Source organism: Lactuca virosa, chromosome 7, assembly GCF_052849685.1.
Source record: "Lactuca virosa cultivar CGN04683 chromosome 7, Lactuca_virosa_CGN04683_v6, whole genome shotgun sequence".
NCBI lineage: Eukaryota > Viridiplantae > Streptophyta > Magnoliopsida > Asterales > Asteraceae > Lactuca > Lactuca virosa.
Window position 1 is genome coordinate 16,780,340 of NC_136432.1, and position 23,463 is coordinate 16,803,802.

Here is a 23,463-nt window from a genome sequence, read left to right on the forward strand (position 1 = left end):
TTGCTTAGTGTATGCATCACGACCGTACATAATTAAGATCTTATAGCCTGAGAATGTTTGGTTTGGCCTTATTTCCTGTTCTTGTTTGATGAAGGGCCTAGGGTAGGATCAGGTATTCAAAAGTCTATAGGGTCCAACGTTGTGTATGGTTAGCATACACGAGTGCTGCAGGGTAGGTGGAAGTTTCATGGATGGGTTGTTTAGGATGAGTCCGCCAGTTATGAGATATTTAGCCTTCCTCTAGGAGTTGAGGATTGAGCGTATGCCATGATTATGTATAGTTTTAGGGTGTTGTGATGATACTTGAGAAAAATATGGGTAGGTGTGGAAGGTAGTATGGGCCCGTACTACTGAAAGCACAAGACCCATACGCATAGAATCGAAGTCACAACCCCTAGGGTTTTGTTGGGAGTTGGTTCCCGGATTGTTATGTGGAATATCTGATATCTTTCTGGTATATTTTCAGCATGGTGGTTACTCGACGATTTGTGACTGGATCCGGGTCAGGATTACGGGATGGCGCACAGGAGGCATCGACAGTGCCTGGGACTATCGGCCAGATGAGGCCAAACGAGATGGACGACATGATCCGGGAGATCATGCATGATGAGGTTGTTGCTATGTTCCGGGCTCAGTTTCCGAAGATGTTTGGGTCAATCAAGACCGCTATGGTGGATTATTTCGATGATCGGTATGCAGCCCTCACTGAGGCGGCTGCCGCAGCAGCCACAACAGCTGTATCGGCGGCAGGGTTGGGAGTCGGTCGGGCTTTTCAGTATCGGGACTTCGAAAACACGAATCCCCTACTTTTGATGGGACTCAGGACCCCATCAAAGCCATGAGGTGGCTGTCTGATGTGGGGGGATGTTTCTGATGGGTTTTGAGCATTCTAACACTCATATGGTGTACATGCAACCCCAAAAACCTTGGATCTATCTTTTCTCTAATATACATGCAAATTTGATTTTCCAAGGTTTCTCATCCTAACTAGCATGGCATGGGGTACTTGTAATATAAAAACTAGTAGAATGACATACCTTTCTTGTAGCTTGGATTCCTTAAGACCTTGTGAGCCTAGCACCCCAAATGTGATGCCTCAAATGCTTCACACAACACCACAACTCTTGGAATAACTTAAGAGAAGAACACTTTCACTCAAAATCGGCTAGCCCTCCTTGTTCTTGTCTTAGTGGCCGATTTTGCTTACCATGAGGTTCTTTATATAGTGTGTCACATGTAGGGTTACACCATGCAAACCCTAATGTGCATGACTTTTCATTTCCTCCATGATCCATGGGTTTTAACCTCCATGGAGCATCCATGGAGCACCCTATGGGTTTTACCCAATCCAATGAACCATGGATCATAAGCCCACTATATAAGAATGGATGATTTACACAATCAATCCCCATATATTTAATTAGTCTCTTTTGATCACAAAATTAATTCCAAATTAATTCTTGATCAATACTAATTAAATAATATGATTTCCTATTAATATATTACAACTTATAATATATTAACAAACCATAAGTGTCCTTTTTCTCATTTTGTCTATCCAGTTGTCATGATGCCATGCAACCCAAATGGACCATGCCAAATCGGGTCACGTACATACCATATATAGTTATGGACTTAGGCACCTTATCCAATAGTCTCCCACTTGGATAAGTCTAATAACTATAGCTGCAAGTATGGCTTTAGGACCCGACCAACAATCATAGCTCTTTCAAAGTCTCGCGGAACTAAGATGACCTGCCATTTAAGATAAGTGATCATATAATCCTCTGCTCTCAAGATGTCAGCCGGACAAATACATGGAACAATGTCGTACTTATTGTCCAACAGTTTGTTCCCCGATTTCCGATTTGTTGGACATAGAACTTAATCGAACACATCAATTTAGTTCTGACCGGGCCCGACACATAAGTCAAAACAAAATCATTGAGGGGCCCAGATATCGCTTCTAATTCTCCAAGGACTAGAACGAATACATAAACTTCGACTCATATGCTTGTACTAACTACTTGTTGAATCATACACAAAAGCACGTTTTATAACATCGAGTTACCGATGCGTTTTCGTACAATCAATGCACAACCAACTCATGGTTAAAAACTCATATCTCTAGGTTTGAAGATTTATATGATATTACCATCTCATGATCACTCGAGATAAATTCCATGAAGTGATACAAGTGAGCGTGGGTTGAATCCAATACTCGAATCCCATTCCAAGAGTACTCATGAACACTGCAGTCCCCTTGTCCCAGAAAAACTACAGACCCGTTCATGACAGTCTTGCCTCAATACCTACTTCCAAAGTATGATTAACTGTGGATGGTTCGAATAATATGATATACCATAACATAATTATTCTGGAAGTCAAAACATGCAAAGTTGGAACAATAGTAAACGATTGACACAAGATAGTAACACTTTACTCATAAATAAATAACAACTTTTATTTAATCATCAAATGTCAATTACACTTTACAACTTTAAGAAATAGCTATCTAATCAGTAAAACTAATATCATCCTTAAGCCTGATGTGCCTCGCATGCTGCAAATGCTTAACCCTACACAGTCCCTTCGTGAGGGGATATGTTGGGTTCTCATCCGATGATACCCTCTTTGCCACGAGGAGTCCTTCTTCTATTTGATGTCTAATGAAGTGGTATTTTCTATCGATATGCATGGATCTCCCGTAATCCCTTGGTTCCTTGGCTAAGGCAACTGCACTCTCGTTATCATAGAAAATCTCCATAGGCTCCTTTATAGTTGGTACAACTCCAAGGTCTCCAATGAAGTTTTTCAGCCATATTGCCTCCTTTGCCGCCTCGCTTGCTGTTATGTACTCTGATTCGCACGTTGAATCAGCTACTGTCTCCTGCTTGGAACTTTTCAAAGTAATTGCTCCTCCATTTAGGGTAAAGACCCAGCCTGACTGAGAGCGGAAATTATCCCTATCAGTCTGAAAGCTAGCATCACTATACCCCACTACTCTCAAGTCATCACTCCCACTGAGGGTAAGAACCCAGTCCTTAGTCCTCCGCAGGTACTTGAGAATGTTCTTTACCGCAGTCCAGTGAGCCTTGCCAGGATTCCCTTGATATCTGCTGACCATGCTCAAAGCAAAAGCCACATCAGGACGAGTACAGGTCATAGCATACATGATCGAGCCTACAGCGGAAGCTTACGACACTCGAATCATCTCAGCTATCTCAGCCTCTGTACTCGGGCTCTAAGTCTTACTCAGTTTAGCGTTACTCTGGATCGGTAAATCCCCTTTCTTGGAATCCTGCATGCTGAACCTATTCTGCACCTTATCCAAGTAGGTACTTTGACTAAGTCCAATTAGTCTCTTACTCCTGTTTCTCAATATCCTTATCCCTAGGATATAAGCAGCTTCCCCAAGGTCCTTTATAGCGAAACACTTCCCAAGCCAGGATTTAACCTCCTGCAGGGTTGGGATGTCATTTCCTATGAGTAGTATGTCATCCACATACAATACCAAAAAACTAACTACACTCCCATTAGCCTTAACATACACACATGACTCATCTTCGCTCCTCGAAAAAACAAACTCTTTGACATTCTCATCGAAACAAAGATTCCATCTGCGAGATGCTTGTTTTAGCCCATAGATGGATTTCTCAAGCTTACACACCCTATTAGGGTACTTTGCATCGACAAAACCCTCTGGCTGACTCATGTAAACATCCTCAGCCAACTTTCCATTATTGAAAGCGGTTTTGACATCCATTTTCCATATTTCATAATCATGAAACGCAACAATGGCTAGCATAACACTAATAGACTTAATCTTCGCTACTGGTGAGAAGGTCTCATCATAGTCAACTCACGGAGTTTGAGTAAAGCCCTTTGCAACCAGTCGCGCCTTATAAGTGTGTACCTTCCCATCCATGTCGGTCTTCTTCTTGAAGATCCATTTGCACCTGGCTGTCTTGCGACCCGGTACATTGTCAACAAAGTTCCAAACTTGATTGTCATACATGGAATGAATCTCGCTGCCCATAGCCTCTTTCCATTTGGCAGACTTAGGGCCTGCCATGGCTTCCTTAAAGTTGTTAGGCTCATCCAAATTTACCAGTGTACTATCATTGATAAATGCATCACCTTCCGCAGCAATATGGAAACCATAGTAATGCTCAGGTGGATTCCTAACTCTTGTGGAACGCCTCAGAGGCACAGACTCATCTATCGGTTCAACAGGATTTTCCTCCTCAGGTTGACTGCTAGTGTTAGAGGTTACTTCACCGCTTGACTCTTGAATTTCTTCAAGGTCAATTTGCCTCCAACTGTTTCCTTGGCTTATGAATTCTCTCTCACGAAAGACTCCTCTTCTTGCCACAAAGACCACATTTTCACTGGGTCTGTAGAAGAGGTAACCAAAGGATTTCTGTGGGTAGCCGATGAAAATACATCGCTCACTTGGAGGTTCAAGCTTATCGTGAGTCTCGCACCTCACGAAAGCCTCGCAACCCCAAACCTTGATGTGGTCTATATTGGGAACTTTCCCAGTCCACATCTCGTGAGGTGTTTTGGCAACCTTCTTAGTAGGGACTAGATTAAGGATATGGGCGCCAGTGTCTAAGGCATACCCCCAGAATGAGATTGGTAACAAAGCCCGACTCATCATGGAACGAACCATGTACAACAAGGTTCGATTGCACCTCTCAGCCACACCATTCAGCTGTGGAGTCCTAGGAGGTGTCAACTGTGAAACAATTCCACATTCCTTAAGATAGTCAAGGAACTCGATACTAAGATACTCACCACCTCGATTGGATCGGAGCATCTTTATCTTCCTGCCCAACTGATTCTCCACTTCCTGTTTAAACTCTTTGAATTTCTCAAAGGTTTCTGACTTATGCTTGATTAAGTAGACATAACCATATCTACTGTAATCATCAGTAAAAGTCACATAGAAGCGGTTAGCATCCCTTGTGGCGGTTCTGAAGGGCCCATACACATATGTGTATATGAGATCCAAAAAACCCTCACCCCTAGCACAAGTACCAGTGAAGGGTGACTTTGTCATTTTTCCAAGTAAACAAGATTCGCAACTATCATCTGACTTTAAGTCAAATGATTCCAAAACTCCATACTTCTGGAGTTGGCCTATGCGCTTCTTGTTGATATGTCCAAGACGACAATGCCAGAAGGATTCCTTATCCAAACTAGTGGAAGAATCAATATGCAATACATTATTTCCTAATTTGTCTACAATCGACACAGTTTCATATACACCATTACAAGGTAATGCTTTAAAATAAAGAACATCATCATAAAAAGCACCAATACCACCACATTCATTATCAAATGAAAAAGTAAATCCTTGTTTGTACAATGCCACAAGGATACCTTATCCAAACTAGTGGAAGAATCAATATGCAATACATTTTTTCCTAAGTTGTCTACAATCGACACAGTTTCATATACACCATTACAAGGTAATGCTTTAAAATAAAGAACATCATTATAAAAAGCATCAATACCACCACATTCATTATCAAATGAAAAAGTAAATCCTTGTTTGTACAAACCATTAAAAGAAATAATATTTCTCGCCATTTCTGACGAGTAACAACATTTATTCAAATCTAATAGTAATCCACTACTACGCAATAAAGAATAAACTCCAATCCTGGTGGCAGGTGAAACTTTCCTATTCCCCATGACCAAGTTTATCTTCCCGTGCTCCACATCCTCACTTCTTTTTAGGCCCTGCAAATCAGAAAAACTGTGAATTTGACACCCTGTATCAAGGACTCAAGAATTAGTATGTGGTGAATTATTAGACAATATAGTGTAAATACCTACATGGGTGGGTTTTACTTCCCATCCTTAAGATCCTGCAAGTACTTGGGGCAGCTTCGCTTCCAGTGCCCTTTTTCCTGACAGTAGAAGCATTGATCATCCTTTGGGTTGGAAGAGGGAGTGGCAGAACCACCTTTGGTTCCACTCGATGAGGAGCCTTCAAGAGACTTTCCCTTGGTACCCTTCGAAGGGGTCTTCCTCTTTTTCCCTTTACCATGCCCGATTGCCAGAACAGGGCGGCGATAGGAGTAGGAGTGGTAACAACCGATTTGCCTTTAAGACCAGATTCATCGGTCTTCAAAAGTCCTTGAAGTTTGATAAGTGTGACCTCCTCCTTGTTCATATGATAGGTCATGCGGAACTGATCATAGCAGGGAGGTTAGGAGTGCAATATGATATCAATAGCCAACTCCTTAGGGAAGTTCACATTTAACTTCAACAAACGGTCCACAAACCTTTAAATTTTCTACATGTCGCCCGTGATGGGTTCACCATCCTTCATTCGGGTTGTTATCATGGAAGAGATGATTTCATACCGCTCTTGACGAGCACTCTGATGGTATCTTTCCATCAGGTCCTAGTGCATCTCAAAAGGGTAAAAGTCCTCATAGGACTTTTGGAGTTCGGCTGTCATTGTGTCCATCATGATGCATGCCACCTTGGTGGCATCTCTCTCATGAGTCCTAAAGTCAGCGATCTCCTGTGGAGTAGCAAAAGAGTCATCAATTTCCCTTAGCTCCTTATCGAGAACATATTCTTTGTCCTCATAGCGAGTGACCATCCTTATGTTCCTAATACAATCATTGAAATTAGTCCCATCAAAGATGACTCTCCCACAAAGGTTCATGAGAGAGAAGGAGCCGGTAGGGTTCGAGCCAGAAGCAGCATTGTTGGAAGACATCTGAAAAGAAGAAAGACAAGTTTATATTAGATATAGAATCCTTAATAAGACACCCAAATATAATATTAAGGCTAGGACCCAACACAATATTTTATAACTTAGAAGAGGGATGCCGTAATCCAAGCCATAAAATATTTGAAGGGAGGTGAATGACGATTCACCAATTTCCACCACGAAAAACTTAATAAGTATTAGGTTTTAATTGGGATGAAACTCCTAGATCTTTTGAGATTCATTGAACAATTCAATGGCATGTCTAAATCTCGATTGTGCCCTTCAAGCTTGTGAGTGGGATGTCGAGGATCACAAAACAAGGTGTGAATAACCATGCAAATTAACTTGGTACTCTTAATTTTATCACCTAATCGATGTGTCGGTTAACCACACGCGCTCCACCGATCTACGATAAACCTTAAGCCACTCTTTTCCATCCTTGTTAAGTCCAAGTTAGTGTGAAGGTTAACCACACACGCTCCACTAACGACTTAAGCAAGGTGCAAAGTGTAATTCCATGGGTTAGCACTAAATTCACATTTTTCCTAAAGTAACTAAGATTGGGAATTTATAAAACATTTAGTTACTTTATATTTATCATTATACTATTAATGAGAATTATAGTCTTTTTCCAACCCGTTCGGCTAACGACCCTCCACCAGTCAAGGAAGCGGTGGGTGAGAGTGGACACCCATTAACCTGTCATTTTATAGGCAACAACCTTATACCCCCCTTATAGACCGACTTCGTGAATAAGGCCTACCAACGGTAAGACTGACTTGATCTTATATATATATATATATATATATATATATATATATATATATATATATATATATATATATATATTATTAACTTATAATACTATAAAGTATAATGGTTGAATTTTAACTTTTAAAATTCTAGGGGTTGGAACTAAAGTTTTTCTAAAGTGACTTTACAAGTTCCAAAACTTGAGGGCAAGTTTTGAAACTCTTCAAAACTTTTCAACTTCATAACTTATGAGATTAATGGTCTATAAAAAGAAGACTCTTCATTTTATGTAACATATGAGTTCTTTAATGTCTCTTTTAAAGAAATGACTTTTGGTAATCCATAACTTGAGGACAAATTATGGACTCCATTAATAACATTTAGATCAAGAATTACATCATCAAATAATTTGCAAATAATTCTTATGATCTACCAAAACTCATAAGTATGAACATTCATATCAACAATTTCAAGAATCATATAAACATATATAAAACTTGAAAATTTGATAATAACCATTGTAAATGGATTAGCATAATCATTACCACACCAAAAACAGGTTTTATAAGTCCAAAACAGTTTAGGGTAATGATTCTAGTACATTTCCAGCAGCAAAACTCGAAAATCTGCACACAGAACCTCCTACTCGCCGAGTGCAAGAACCTAATCGACGAGTGGGATGAAATAACACATGGACTCGTCGAGTCCCCTCGTGGACTCGGCGAGTTCACTAATTAGTGAGCAAAAAATCGACTCTTTCAAGCAGTTTGCATCAAGTATAATGAAAACAAGCCTGGGCTCTGATACCACTGATGGGTTTTGAGCATTCTAACACTCCTATAGTGTACATGCAACCCTAGAAACCTTTGATCTATGTTTTCTCTAATCATAATAGTTTGATCACATTAATAAAAGGTTCAATACATATCGATTGAAGGCAAACGGGCAACAAGCTGCGCCGCTAGCCCTTTTTGGATGGCAAAACCAATTCTTTTGAAAACTACATTTGTGGATCTAGGAGATATGACATTAGAATGCATGAACCGTTGGACTCTATTGAGGAGCTCCACCGCCTCTGGTGCGAGAAAACCAAATGTATCAAATGCAAAAGGTACAAACACATGTTGATTTTCTATACATGCATTCTCGTGCTTTACCACTTTGCACGCAACGGCTTTCAAAGCGGCATGCCCAGCTGTGAAACCCCCGCTCCCCAAACCAACAAGAGGAGAGACCCTAGTAAGATCCACACACGCATGCTTCCCTCCTATCCATCCAAAGACCAAAATGTCAGCCGGTCTAAGTGTGGACCTTCCATCCTGCGGGTCTGTCAAAAAGTTCACCGGCGCTTCTTTCTTCATAGAAATACCAGCACGCCGACAAGCATCAAAGAGAACATCCCGAACCACATCATGTCTGTACTTGAAACCAGGGAGCTCTCTACAAAGAACCGTGTGTTCCCCAAAGGTATCCAAACATGCCTTGCGGCAAACCGGACATATCTCGTCAATTGGGAATATGGGAATCATGAGGCGGTAACGAAGGATAGTTCGGTACTCCACAGGAGACATATGCTGGCCAAGACCATCAATAGGGATAGTTAGCAGAAAATCCTGAGCTTGAGGTACCCGCAGACACTCAAAGACTGTTTTCTGTCTGACAGTCATGTCGTAGTCGACTTCCATATCTTGGATGATTTTGCTAAAAAGGGCACACGCCAAAACTTTTTGGGATTTAGGGGGGGCGGTGTCCTTATTAGTGAAACCGCTACAGTCAAATCCCAGAATCGTATCGCGAAGACGAGTCATAGCACATAGGTAATCCGAGTCCATACCACATACGCCACTGTCACGTAAGATGTGGTCTTGTAAGGCCCTCGAGGCTACAAATGCGTAAGAGGAAACCTCGTATGCCGAGTACAAACCCAAACTACCAAAACGAATAGGTAAGGAAGCCAGGCGCCACTGAATGTCTCCAAAGAAGGGGCCTCCACATACCACCATATCCTCGATAGACCTGCGCAATCCTTTGTCAAAGAACAAAGCTGCCTCTTCTATGTGTACCGGCTGGCATGTCCTTAAACCAAAGAAAAGTTTTGCAATGCCCATACATGATCAAAGCAAAAGGAGCTCACTTTGCGGGTCACATAGTTGTGGAAGAAGGCCCATCAAATCAACAGCATTGACCGCTCTCTTCATGGCCAGCCCGCTAATAAACCATGCGTCTTTGCTAACAGCCCCCCAAGGAGCTTCACCCCCAAAGAAGGTCTCCCTATATCCGTTGGGAATAAATCTGCACGTAGCTTCCTACCATCGCAGGAGGGCCAAAAAATCTCCGTTTTCTTGATGTTCAACTCAAGACCCAAACCTGGACCATGCAACCGAATAATGTTCAACGCTCTAGCCACCTCCTCTGAATCCCCAATGACAGTCCCATCATCTAGATACCAAGCATGGAGAAGGAGCTTACAATTGTCTCTAATCTTGTGCACAAGCGGGTGCAAAACGAGGGCAAAAAGAAGAGGGCCCATGGGGTCACCTTGCTGCACCCCAGTGGCAGACCATATATGTTGGTCTCCGATATAAAGTCTCGCTGCTTGCCCGTACAAGAAATTCACCCACAAAGAAATGGAAGGGCACATCTTCTTAACCTTGTGGAGCAATGCTGATCGATCTACCAGGTTAAAGGCATTCGAGAAATCCACAGTCAGCATTACAAGAGACCCATCAGCATGGTGTTCACTCAACACCCTATTGGCACTGTGTAACACAGCCTCGGTACCACCGGATACACCAACCCCGAACTAAAAATCATTAAGGTACTTGGCCATTTCTTTACCCACACCTTTCATGGCAACCTTGGAAACCAGACGTCTCCATATAGTGCCTACTGCAATCGGACGGATCCCGTTGTCAGGTTTAAGTAGAGGCGTGAGAGGAGCAGACGCAACAAACTCTACCAAAATGGTTGGACATCTTCCCGCTAACCATAAATTAACCACTGAAGTGATAGCATGTATGAGATCTATGGCAATAGCAGACCCTTCTCCACAAAGGGCATCCAGTAAGTGTTGCGCCCTCAAGCCATCTCTCCCGCAAGAAGTTCCTTTAGGGAAGGATTTGATGCAACCAAATACACAGTCAAAGTCTGCTACAAGGGGAGGTTCAGAAATTATGGGGCTCGGTATGGATGGGGGTGGCCTGAAAGGGTGTTTGTCCTCCAAAGCATTAATAGTATCACCATTATATGGTGCAACACCCGATGAGCATAACACTTTCACTGCTGCGGTAAAATGACCATCTGCAACCTTACGGAGACACTGTCTGATGTTGGTGTTACTTGATGTAGACTCCTTCTGAAGGATGCCTCTACCCTGTCTCATAGCTCCAACCTCGGGATTGTCTAACATATTTTGAACTAACTTCGTGATACCACCTTCTTTCCCCCATGTATCCAAGGACTTCAGGATGGAGCTTTGTTGTAAGGATTTTCTATTCCCAGACCTACATTCTTGTCTATTTTTGGGTCTAAACACCTGCAGTGTGCAGCGAGGAAGAAGTAACAAACACATCCATGCCTTAACCGAGCCAGGTTGGGCAATCACCTTGTAGAGAGCAGTCTTCAAAGCCTGAGAGAAAGCAAGGCGACAACTATGGGGGATACTCTTGAAAGTATTGATAGGCTCTTTAAAAACACGATCAATGAGCACAACATCAAAAACCAAACCTCCAAGAGCATTTGTCACTGACTCTTTAGCTGACGGCTTTAGAATACCGACAATGTAACGACTCGAGCCGTCATCCCCTGTAACAAACCTCGCACGACCATCCGGGTGATGACAGTAACGGCTAAGAGCCTGCAAAGTCATACACTTCCCACACATCCATTGACCAAAGGCCTTCAAAGGTTCTTCCACTGCCATAAATAAACCAAGGTTTCTCATCCTAACTAGCATGGCATGGGGTACTTGTAATATTAAAAATAGTAGAATGACATACCTTTTTTGTAGCTTGGATTCCTTAAGACCTTGTGAGCCTAGCACCCCAAATGTGATGCCTCAAATGTTTCACACAACACCAAAACTCTTGGAATAACTTGAGAGAAGAACACTTTCACTCAAAATTGGTTAGCCCTCCTTGTTCTTGTCTTTGTGGCCGATTTTGCTTACTATGAGGTTCTTTATATAGTGTGTCACATGTAGGGTTACACCATGCAAACCCTAATGTGCATGACTTTTCATTTCCTCCATGATCCATGGGTTTTAACCTCCATGGAGCATCCATGGAGCACCCTATGGGTTTTAGCCCAATCCAATGAACCATGGATCATAAGCCCGCTATATTAGAATGAATTATTTACACAATCAATCCCCATATATTTAATTAGTCTCTTTTGATCACAAAATTAATTCCAAATTAATTCTTGATCAATACTAATTAAATAATATGATTTCCTATTAATATATTAGAACTTATAATATATTAACAAACCATAAGTGTCCTTTTTCTCATTTTGTCTATCCAATTGTCATGATGCCATGCAACCTAAATGGACCATGCCAAATCGGGTCAAGTGCATACCAGATATAGTTATGGACTTAGACACCTTATCCAATAGTATCTTCACGTGTTCATGTCCTACTGACCAGAGGGTCAGGTGTGCCCTGAACTTGCTGAGGACTGGGGCAAAGCACTGGTGGAGGTTGGTGACTGGGTCGTATTCTGATGATCAGAGAGTTGTTATTACTTGGGAGCAGTTCAGGGATATGTTCCGTGCTCGCTACATTCCACGAGTCGAGCGGGAACAGTTGGCTCAGGAGTTTCTGGATTTGAGACATGATGGTCAGATGGTGACGGAGATCACCCGCATGTTCACAGAGAGGGAGATGTTCTGCCCGAAGTTTGATTTCGAGAAAGCTCAGATGACTCGTTATCTAAGCATGCTCAAGATTGATATTTGACAGTTTGTGGCGACCCAGTGCTGTGATATGCTTCTGGATTTACAGGAGGCCGCTAGGCGGTGTGTATTGGAGATTGAGCTGCAGTTGAGGGAGCAGCAACATGTCCCGACATAGTCACAGCCGGCACCGAAGCGGTCTAAGACCGCTGATTCCAGGTCAGGGGGACAGTAGGGCCACACTTGTGGCAAGTGCGGGAAGGGTCACTCGGGGGTTTGCAGGTTTAGCAGCGCGTTGTCACGGGCTGCTTCAATCACCGTGCGCCACTTAGTGTTTTCTCCGACTAAGTCAGGCTAACTTCGATGGCTTAGATGTATTAACGATTAAAGGAAGCAAGAGAAACCACAAGAAACACTTCTAAGAAAAGAGCTTCTTTATACAACTTAACTTCTTACAAGAGAACTTCTTCGATGGTTTGGACAAATGAGTCCTCCCCCTATTTATAGGCATCCTACACCTCCTCAAAGGGAAGTTTCTAGATTTCCTACATTCCTGAGTATTCTAGATCGTTCTTACAAGATCCTTATCTATATACAAAGTTCTACACAATTCTATTCTATACTTTTGTGTCCTAGAGAATTCTAGGTCGTTCTAGGGACGTATGGTAGATTATTACTTGTTCTACCATCTTCTTGATCGGTCTGGAAAATTCTAGAACACCTGACTCGTGACACCCTCTCCCACTGAAATCCTTGACGTCCTCGTCAAGCCTTGGACTTGTATGCTTCGATCTTGTCTTTGAACTGCCATAAGTCTTGTTCTCGTTCCCAACTGGATTCTGTATCAGGTTGTCCCTTCCATCGAACATAGTACTCAGTCCAGTTAGGTGACCCTCTTTTGCGAATTACTCTGTCGGGTAGAATTTCGTCTACTTCCTTATCAAAGGAGATCACATTCGCAACTGGAGCTCGTTGTGATTCACTCCTAGATGGGTCTTCTTCATCTCAATTATAAGGTTTAAGGAGACTTACATGGAATACGGGGTGGACCTTTAAGTGGGTTGGTAAGTCGAGCTTATATGATCTAGTCCCGACCTTTTGGATCACCTGATACGGACCTTCATATCTTCTTGTTAAGCCCTTATGCACTTGTCGAGTGGACTTGAACATTCTCTGGGGAAATTTCACCATCACTTCGTCACCAACCATAAATTCATGCGGTTGTCTGTTTCTATCCGCCCACTTCTTCATGCGTTTGGCTGCTTTGGTCAAGTAAGACCTTGCTATGTCAAGTTCCTCGTTCCACCCTTTAGAGAACTTGTATGCGGGTGGACTAGTGCCTTTATACCCCCTAGTTAGTTCTTGTGGTGTCAAAGGTTGTTGACCCATGATGATTTCAAAAGGGCTTCTTCCAGTAGCCTCGCTCCATTGTAGATTATAAGAAAATTGGGTTACATCAATTAACTTAGCCCAATCCCGTTGATTAGCACTAAGAAAGTGCCTTAGATAAATCTCCAGCAAATGATTCACCCTCTCGGTTTGTCCATCAGTTTGCGGATGAAAACTGGTCGAAAAGTGGAGCTCGGAACCCATGAGCTTGAATAATTCCCTCCAAAATTTTCCAGTAAACTGAGGGTCTCTATCACTTATGATGCTCCGAGGGAGTCCCCAATACTTTGCCACATGTTTGAAGAATAACCGACCAGCTTCCTCGGCTGTGCAATCTCTGGGAGCGGGGATGAACGTCCCGTATTTGGAGAAACGGTCTACGACCACCATGATGGAACCACAACCTTCAGATGTAGGTATGGCCGAGATGAAGTCCAAAGTTATACTTTCCCAAGGGTGCTCCGCAATCGGCAATGGTTCTAACAATCCTGATGTCTTGGACTGTTCAACTTTGTCTTGTTGGCATACGAGACATGTCCGAACATAGGCGTCTACATCGTCCCTCATCCTTGGCCAGTAGTAAGTCTTTTCTACAATTGCCACGGTTCGGTGTGTTCCAGGATGCCCTGCCCATTTTGAATCGTGGCATTCTTTTAGGACTTCTCTCCTTAAGTTGTCCCATTTCGGAACATACATTCGATTACCGACAGTGAGTAATAGTCCATCTTCGACCCAAAATTTTCGGGTCTTCCCTTTTTTAGCCATCTCCATTAGGCTTTTTGTTAACGGGTCATGGCTTATTCCTTCTTTGATGCGATCAGTAAAGGAGCAGGTTACCCTAGAGATGGTTGCCAATTCTGCTTTCCGACTTAGAGCATCGGCGATGACATTTGCCTTCCCTGGCTTATACTCCATGACATAATCAAACTCAGCCAAGAAATCTTGCCAACGGGCTTGCTTGGGACTCAGCTTTTTCTGATTTTGAAAGTAGCTTTTAGCAACATTGTCAATTTGAATTACAAACCGATTCCCGAGTAAATAATGTCTCCATACTCGAAGGCAATGTATAATCGTTGTCATCTCCTTATCATGTATCGGATACCTTCGCTCGGTCTCATTAAGTTTCCGACTTTCATACGCCACCAGATGATCTTCTTGTAACAAAACACCGCCTATAGCAAAGTCTGAGGCATCAGTTTGTACCTGGAACGGCTTCGAGTAATTGGGTAATGCTAGAATTGGTTCTTTCGTGACGGCCTTCTTTAGCTCCTCAAACGTTTCTTGGCACTTGTCCGTCCATTCCCATGCGACCTTCTTTTTAAGTAGATCAGTTAGTGGAGCTGACCTTGCCGAGTATTCTGATATGAATCTTCGATAATAATTAACCAAACCTAGGAACAATCGTAGTTCGGACACGTTCTTAGGTGGTTCCCACTCTGAAATTGCTTTTATTTTTCTTTCATCCATGTAGATCTTCCCGTCCTTAATCTTGTGCCCAAGGAATGTTACGTCGTGTTGGGCAAAAGTGCATTTCTCCATCTTCACATACAATTGGTTTTCCTTTAATGACTGAAAAACCAATCTTAGATGTTCCACGTGTTCCTCCAACGTTTCTGAGTAGACTACAATGTCATCGAGATACACTACTACGAACTTATCCAAGAACGGGTGGAAGATTTTGTTCATGAGGGTGCAAAATGTGGCCGGTGCATTTGTGAGTCCAAAGGGCATGACCAAGAACTCAAATGATCCATACCTGGTCACACATGTTGTCTTTGGCTCGTCTCCTGCTGCTATGCGAACTTGCCAATACCCCGATCGTAAATCTAACTTTGTGAACCATCGAGCATTTGTGAGTCGATCGAAGAGATCGGCTACTAAGGGGATTGGGTACTTGTTCTTCACGGTTACCTTATTCAAGGCTCGATAGTCAACACACATTCTTAGACTACCATCATGTTTCCTTTGGAACAATACTGGGGCGCCAAATGGAGCTTTGGAAGGTCTGATGAAGCCAGCGTCTAGTAACTCCTTCAACTGTTTTCTTAGCTCGTCTAATTCTGGTGGTGCCATTCGGTAAGGCCCCAACGCTGGTGGCCTTGCTCCTGGTTCTAACTCTATCTCATGATCTACCTCTCTTCGTGGTGGTAGTTTCTTGGGTAGTTCTGGTGGCATTACCTCTTTAAATTCCTCAAGTACCTTCTTGATTTCGTTCGGTACTTCCATCTTCGACAAATTGACTTCTTCTTTTAATGTGGCTAGGAATGTCATCTCGCCCCTCCGAAGGCCTTTGCTAAGTTGCATGGCTGATATGATATGGGAATTCGCCTTGCTTCTTTCTATGGGAACGATGTGAATCGAGGATCCCTTGGTGAGGCGCATGGTTTGATCCTCAAATGAAAAAGGGCGGGCTTCGTCTAGGAATTCCATCCCAAGCACCATGCAATAATTATCCATAGGGACTACCGTTAAGTCTATGATTCCTATCCATCCTCCTATCTCGATGGGCACATAGTGGGTGACACCAAGGATGGGTTCGGATGGGGAATTTACTGCTTTCAGCCAACCTATCTCCTTGGTGTATTGAATATTCATTTTCTTGGCTTCATTTTCAGCAAGAAAGTTATGAGACGCACCTGTATCAACTAGGGCTTTAGTTGTCTCTCCATTTATTTTAGTCTTCACGAACATGAGACCTCCTCCCTTCTTTGGTTTTGTCTCTTCCTTAGCCACCAAGTTGAGGAGACGCATCGAGCTTAGTTGCTGTTCGTCCCTTTCTTCATTTTCACCTTCAAAGACCATGACGTTGAAACTTTTCTTCTTGGGACAATCTCTTATTAGATGGGGACCGTCACATAAATAACACTTCACCTCCTTACGAGCCCCTCCTTCGATCGCCTTTCCTTTGAAAGTTGAGGGTTTGACAGCGGGTTTATCGTCCCTTGGTGACGGCCTTGGTGCAGCTTTATCTCCCCCACTAGTCCTCCTAATCAGGGCATCTCTTCGGAAGTCCATAAGGTCTTCCGCTATAGCAATAGCTTCGTCAACGTCTTGGACATTCCTTCGCTTGAGCTCGTTATAAGCCCAAGATTGTAGTCCATCTTGGAAATAAAATAACTTGTCTTTTTCTTGTAATTCAGGCAACTCAAGCATTAAAGCAGTAAATTCTGCCACATAATCTTTAATCGACCCAACGTGTTTCAGTCCCTGAAGCTTCTTCATCGCTACATCTTCGGTGTTATGGGGACAAAACTGCTTCTTGAGTTGCCTTTTGAACTCATCCCAGGTCTCTATGGTGTATAGCCCTTTTTCTATGTCGTTATGCTTCCACCTCCACCATAGGGCGGCGTTCTCACATAGGTATAGGACGGCCGTGTCTATTTTATGCTTATCGTCCTTTACCCCGATTGCATTGAAATAACATTCTACAGACCAGAAAAATTCTTCAAGAAGTTTAGGGTCACGCTTACCTCCGTACTTCAGGGGTTTAGGTGCATCGGCATGTGGCGTCATCTTTGTACTTGCTCCTCCAGCAATTGCAGCTTTACACAAATTTACTTCGGTTTCTAGAGTAGCTACCTTTTCACGGAACTCATTCCGCAGAGTGTTAATAAGTCCAAGGACTTCTCCCTTGATGACACCGATGGTCTCCTTCAATCCATCGCTCGTGTCACTTATCTTGGCAACGAACTGATCGACGGTATCCTTCCATTCAAGGATCTTACCGACGTTAATCTCTATCCTTGTAAGCTTGTTCTCTAAGCTTGCCAAGGCATCTATCGATTGGTCCCTCTTTTTGTACTTTCTTCCTTTCTCCTCGATGACAGGAGGCACATTTACGACTTCACTACTTCCTCCTTCCGTAGCCATGATCTCTTGCTTGTACGAAACCTGGCTCTAATACCACGTGTCACGGGCTGCTTCAATCACCGTGTGCCACTTAGTGTTTTCTCCGACTAAGTCAGGCTAACTTCGATGGCTTAGATGTATTAACGATTAAAGGAAGCAAGAGAAACGACAAGAAACACTCTAAGAAAAGAGCTTCTTTATACAACTTAACTTCTTACAAGAGAACTTCTTCGATGGTTTGGACAAATGAGTCCTCCCCCTATTTATAGGAATCCTACACCTCCTCAAAGGGAAGTTTATAGATTTCGTACATTCCTGAGTATTCTAGATCGTTCTTACAAGATCCTTATCTATATACAAAGTTCAACACAATTCTATTCTATACTTTTGTGTCCTAGAGAATTCTAGGTCGTTCTAGGGACTTATGGTAGATTATTACTTGTTCTACCATCTTCTTGATCGGTCTGGAAAATTCTAGAACACGTGACTCGTGACAGTGTGCCGCAAATACGGAAGGGAGGGGCATTATGTGAAGGATTGTCGCCAGACAACCCCAGTTCAGGATATGAGGATCTGCTACCACTGTCATCAGGTTGGTCACGTGAAGACCAACTGTCCACAGCTCGCAACCAATCCGGCGCAGGATCCAGTGCCAGCTACACTGAGGATTACTGACGGGCGTCAGGGGTGAGCAGCACCCCCGAGGGCCCAGGGACGCGCTTTCCAGCTTATTGCAGAGGAGGCCAGAGCAACACCAGATGTGGTTGCTGGTATGTTTATATCCCTTATCTTGTTAATTCTATTTGTTTTATGCTTATATGTTTCTACCTGTGGTTAGGTACGTTTTTAATGAACTCCTTACCTTCTTTGGTATTATTTAACTATGGGGCGAGTCGGTCGTTTGTCTCTCAGACATTTAGTAGGGAGTTCGGTTTGCCAGTAGGAGAGCTAGAATGTCCATTGTGAGTCTCTATCGCCAACGAACACAAGATTTCCGCTTCTTCGGTCTATCAGGATTGCGTATTGGAGATCTTCGGAGTATCCTTCCCGATAGACCTGATTCTGATTCCTACGGGGGATGTATGTGTAATCGTGGGTATGGACTGGCTTAGTCGCTTCGGTGCCATGATTGACTGCGAGGGTCAGCGAGTGGTAGTTCGAACCCCAAGTGGGGGAGAGCTGATTGTTTATGGCGAGGGCACCAGAGTGGGATTAGGGTTTTTCGGCTGCCAGGGCTCGACAGTACATTCAACACGGGTGTGCGGGTTATCTAGCTTATATGGTGGATACGCGGGTCATGTATCAGGTTTTAGTATCAGAGGTTCCCGTAGTCAGGGAGTTTGCTGACGTGTTCCCAGAGGAGTTACCCGGAGTGCCTCCGGAGAGGCAGGTCGAGTTCAGGATCGACCTAGTGTCAGGTGCGGCCCCTATCGCCAAGGCTCCGTACCGGTTGGCACCACCAGAGATGCATGAGCTATCATCACAGCTGCAGGAACTGCTGGGCAAGTAGTTCATTTGTCCGAGCAGTTCTCCATGGGGAGTGCCAATTCTCTTCGTCAGGAAGAAGGATGGCTCACACCGGATGTGCATTGATTACTGGGAGTTGAACAAGTTGACAGTGAAAAACCGTTATCCACTCCCGAGGATAGATGATCTTTTTGATCAGTTGTAGGGAGCATCTTGGTTCTCCAAGATATCTTGAGGTCTGGATACCATCAGGTCAGGATTAGAGAAGAGGACGTGGAGAAGACCGTGTTCCGAACTCGTTATGGACATTACGAGTTCATGGTGATGTCGTTTGGGCTCACCAACGCGCCAGCAATATTTATGGACCTGATGAATCGGGTCTGCAGACCGATGCTCGATTGTTCGGTCATAGTGTTCATAGATGACATCTTGGCGTACTCCAAGACCCGAGAGCAGCATGAGGAGCATCTATGTTACACCGCCGAACCAAACGACGGAATCGTCCGGGAGCTCGTGTGACTATCAATTGAAATATCATCACAATGAATATACATGAAACATAACACAATCATCACCAAACATTACATATTACAACTGGTATTGTTCACATCAAGTACATTGTCTTAGTTTACATATTCCCAAAATATTAATTGTACGATGATTGACATTACACAAAATAAATTCCTACACTTGAAAGTTTCCCCTGCTTAACGGTTACCTGAGAATACAAGTTATTTTGAAAACGGTCAACATATATAATGTTGGTGAGTTCATAAGCATGTTTGAATGAAAGTCTTTGTATTATTTGTAAAACCCATAAAATCCGATATTTTTTGTAAAAAGTCTGAAAAATGATGTGAAAAATCGAGTATAGATGCATGTGTGAATTTCATAGTAAAAACATGTATAAGTATGCAGTCCAAATTTCTTTGTATTCTTTTTGTTGTAAGTAGAAGGTAATTGAATAATAATATTTCCCCAGAAAATCCGATATTTTCTGATTATAAATGTGTTGTGGTCTTAAACCCTAAGACCATGTATTGATGTATGTATGATTTGTATTGACATGATTAATGTTTTGATTTCCGTAATGTTATGATGATAATGATCTCTATGTGAGTCGTTATAACCATGCTTGATAAGGACTAATTCCAATGTCTTGGCATTTTCCAAACGCCGGTTTGATAAAGAAAAGGTTGTCACCCTAGATTGGCCTAGTCTAACTGAAGTGAACAGCTCAGGTGTGGGGGAGTCACCCCCCGTATAGATCTATACACAAACTCTCGCTCTCCCTCTAGGAGACTCTGGTTATAACTACAGGCTACGATCATACACTCAGTGGTGTCAACCTACATGTCTCACTAGATCCCAATTGTTAATGTATAATCATTCGAATTTCACGATATAAGATGTATATGAATTTAGATTCTTGCACATACCAATTAAGAATTTATATGAATAGACAAAGCCCAACCAACATGGAAGAGCGACAACTGTGGTCCATTAGGCATGAAAGTTATTTCCAGGCTTGATAAGTATGCGAAAGGACACTTTAAGGCCCATTAAGCATATTATGAACAGTCCAGGCCCAATCAACATGTAAATGGGCCACCAAGGCCCAATAAACATGTAAAAGATTATTTCGGACCATTAAGCATGTAATTGGTCACTAAGGCCCAATGGACATGTAAAGAATGAATTGGGCCCAATAAACATGCAATTTGGACCACGAAGGCCCAATAAGCATGTATAGTGGTTATTAGGCCCAATAGTCGTACAGTCGTTGTATTTTCTTTGTTCATTATAACATGGTTCCTTCTATTTGAATTGTTTAACGAAGATGATGTAAATAGTCTAATATTTTGTTATAAGGATATTTTTAGTCCATTACGTCAAAACTTTATAATTTGGACTTATTTTTGTAAAACTTACACTTTAGGTCCCTTAAAACCTAAATATATTTTTAATGACTTTTTTCCTATAAAATGACATTTTTGACCCATTTTGGTTAAAATAATATTTTATCCCATTAATTTATAAAATTTGTATTTTCGGCCCAATTTTGTAATAATTTGCAATTTCGGCCCAAAAATACATTCATTGACATTTTCAGCCCATTTATATAAGATTTTACAATTTCAGCCCTTATTTGATAAAAATGGCATTTTCAGCCCCTAAATTTGTAAGTTTTCATTTTGACTCAAGTTTTGGATCAAATAACATTTTTGTCCATAAAATTTATATTTTTGCAATTTGGGCCCAAAAAGCCGTAAGGCCCAAATTAAGGCCCATAATGCAAAACTTTCCACTTTTGGTCCTTTGGAAGGTATGATTGTTATAAAAAGTCATTTTTATACAAATGTGACCCTTTTAATCCTTACAAAGCCGTAAGTGTCACAATTATCCCAATCTTTTGTTTACTTGTCAAAAATGATCCTTTACAAGATTTTTGTTTTGTTTTTCACATCTTAGGCATGTATAACACTTTTATCTTTGTAGTATGATGATTAGAGTGTTTTAGTTTAGGAATCTCACCCATTTTCGTTAGAGTTTTCGAGATTCATCAAGTTTTATCACATAATCACAACATAAGCCAAGAAAATCACACATAACATGCATAAATACATAGATCTACACATAAACACTTGTATTCTCCCCCCAAAAACATGTAAAAACCGAAAACAAGGGGGTATGAACTCACAATGGGTTGATGATATCGGTTGTGAAGAAGAAAATGGAAAGATCTCGGCCTTTAGCAAGCTTTCTTGAGTGGATTTCGAACTTAAGAAGTTCTAGGAAGCAAAATCACGAAAACATGTGTTGATAAAGAGTGATTTAGCTAAAAATGAAGAAAACCAACTTAAGTTTACAATATCTTACCAAGGATTGATAATTTTGGTGGAGAATCCTCTTGAAACAACTCTAGATCTTCGAAAATTTGGAGGAGGAAGGAGGTTTTCTAGAGAGAGTTTCTTAAGAGATTTTTTGAAAGAAATGAGGTGGTGAAGAGAGTGGTTTGGCCGAGAGGAAGAAAAGAGAGAAAGAGAGGAAAGAGGTTAGATGTGATGGAAGCCTTGATGCATAAGATTGGTGTTTACTTGGAGGATATTTAGCATGGAAGACCACCATGCACTCTTGAAGTGGCACCATAAGATCTTTTCTCTTTTTTTTTACACATGGGCCGAGAATGGGCCAAATGGAGTGAAGGAAAAATGATTTTGGGTTCAAATCCTTGTCTTTAATCGAATTTCATAAACCCAATAATATTTTTCGGCCCATTGGGCCCTTAGGATGGTTCACGGCCCAATGAAAGTCCATTAGGTGGTTTAAGGTCCATTAGGGTAAATGGAATCATTTATGGCCCAACAAGGCCCATTAGAGGTAAACTAATCCATTTTAGGCCCAATGGCCCAAAATGTTAGGTTTTTATGAATGTGGGTCCATTTGGAGCCCAATTAGGGTTTCTAGGGTTTCTAACCCTTAGTTGAACATGAGAGATGTATTTGAATGAGCATTGAGTGATATTCACTTAGAGTACATGCTTTATAATAGTTGAATGATTACATGAGAATAGAATTTCCTAGCTAAGATGCTAGTTGTGACAATCTACGGGAGTTATTGGGAGTTCTGAGGTGAGAATGCCTTTATGACAAGTTCTCGAAGTACGAGTTTTGGTTACGAGAGATTCAGTTCCTTGGACATCTTATTAACCAGGAGGGGATTTTGGTCGATTCGGCCAAAATCGAGGCGGTTATGCAGTGGGAGGTCCCGAAATCTCCCTCAGACATCCGAAGCTTTTGGGATTGGCAGGGTACTACCGGATATTCATACAAGATTTCTCCAAGATTGCAGTACCCCTCACTCGTCGGAAGAGGAAGGGGGTGGATTTCCGGTGGGGCCGCGAGCAGCAGAGGGAGTTTGAGACCCTTAGACAGCGAGTATGCGAGGCTCCAGTTTTGACTCTTCCGGAGGGAGTTGAGGATTTTTTGGTATTCTTTGATGCATCCATCACAGGGCTGGGAGCGGTTCTCATGTAGAGAGGATGGGTGATACCTTATGCATCGCGGCAATTGAAGCCGCATGAGACGAGATACCCTACTTATGACCTGGAGTTGGGAGTGGTAGTATTCGCTCTCAAGATTTAGAGACATTACCTCTATGGGGTCCGCTGTACCATTTACACGGACCACAAGAGCTTGAGACACATCATAGATCAGCCGAACCTGAACATGAGATAGCGTAGGTGGCTAGATGTAGTCAAGGACTACGACTGTGAGATCCTTTACCATCCAGGTAAAGTGAACGTGGTTGCGGATGCTCTGAGCCATAAGTCAGCTGGATCTTCTAATCCAGTAACGTGCATGAGGATT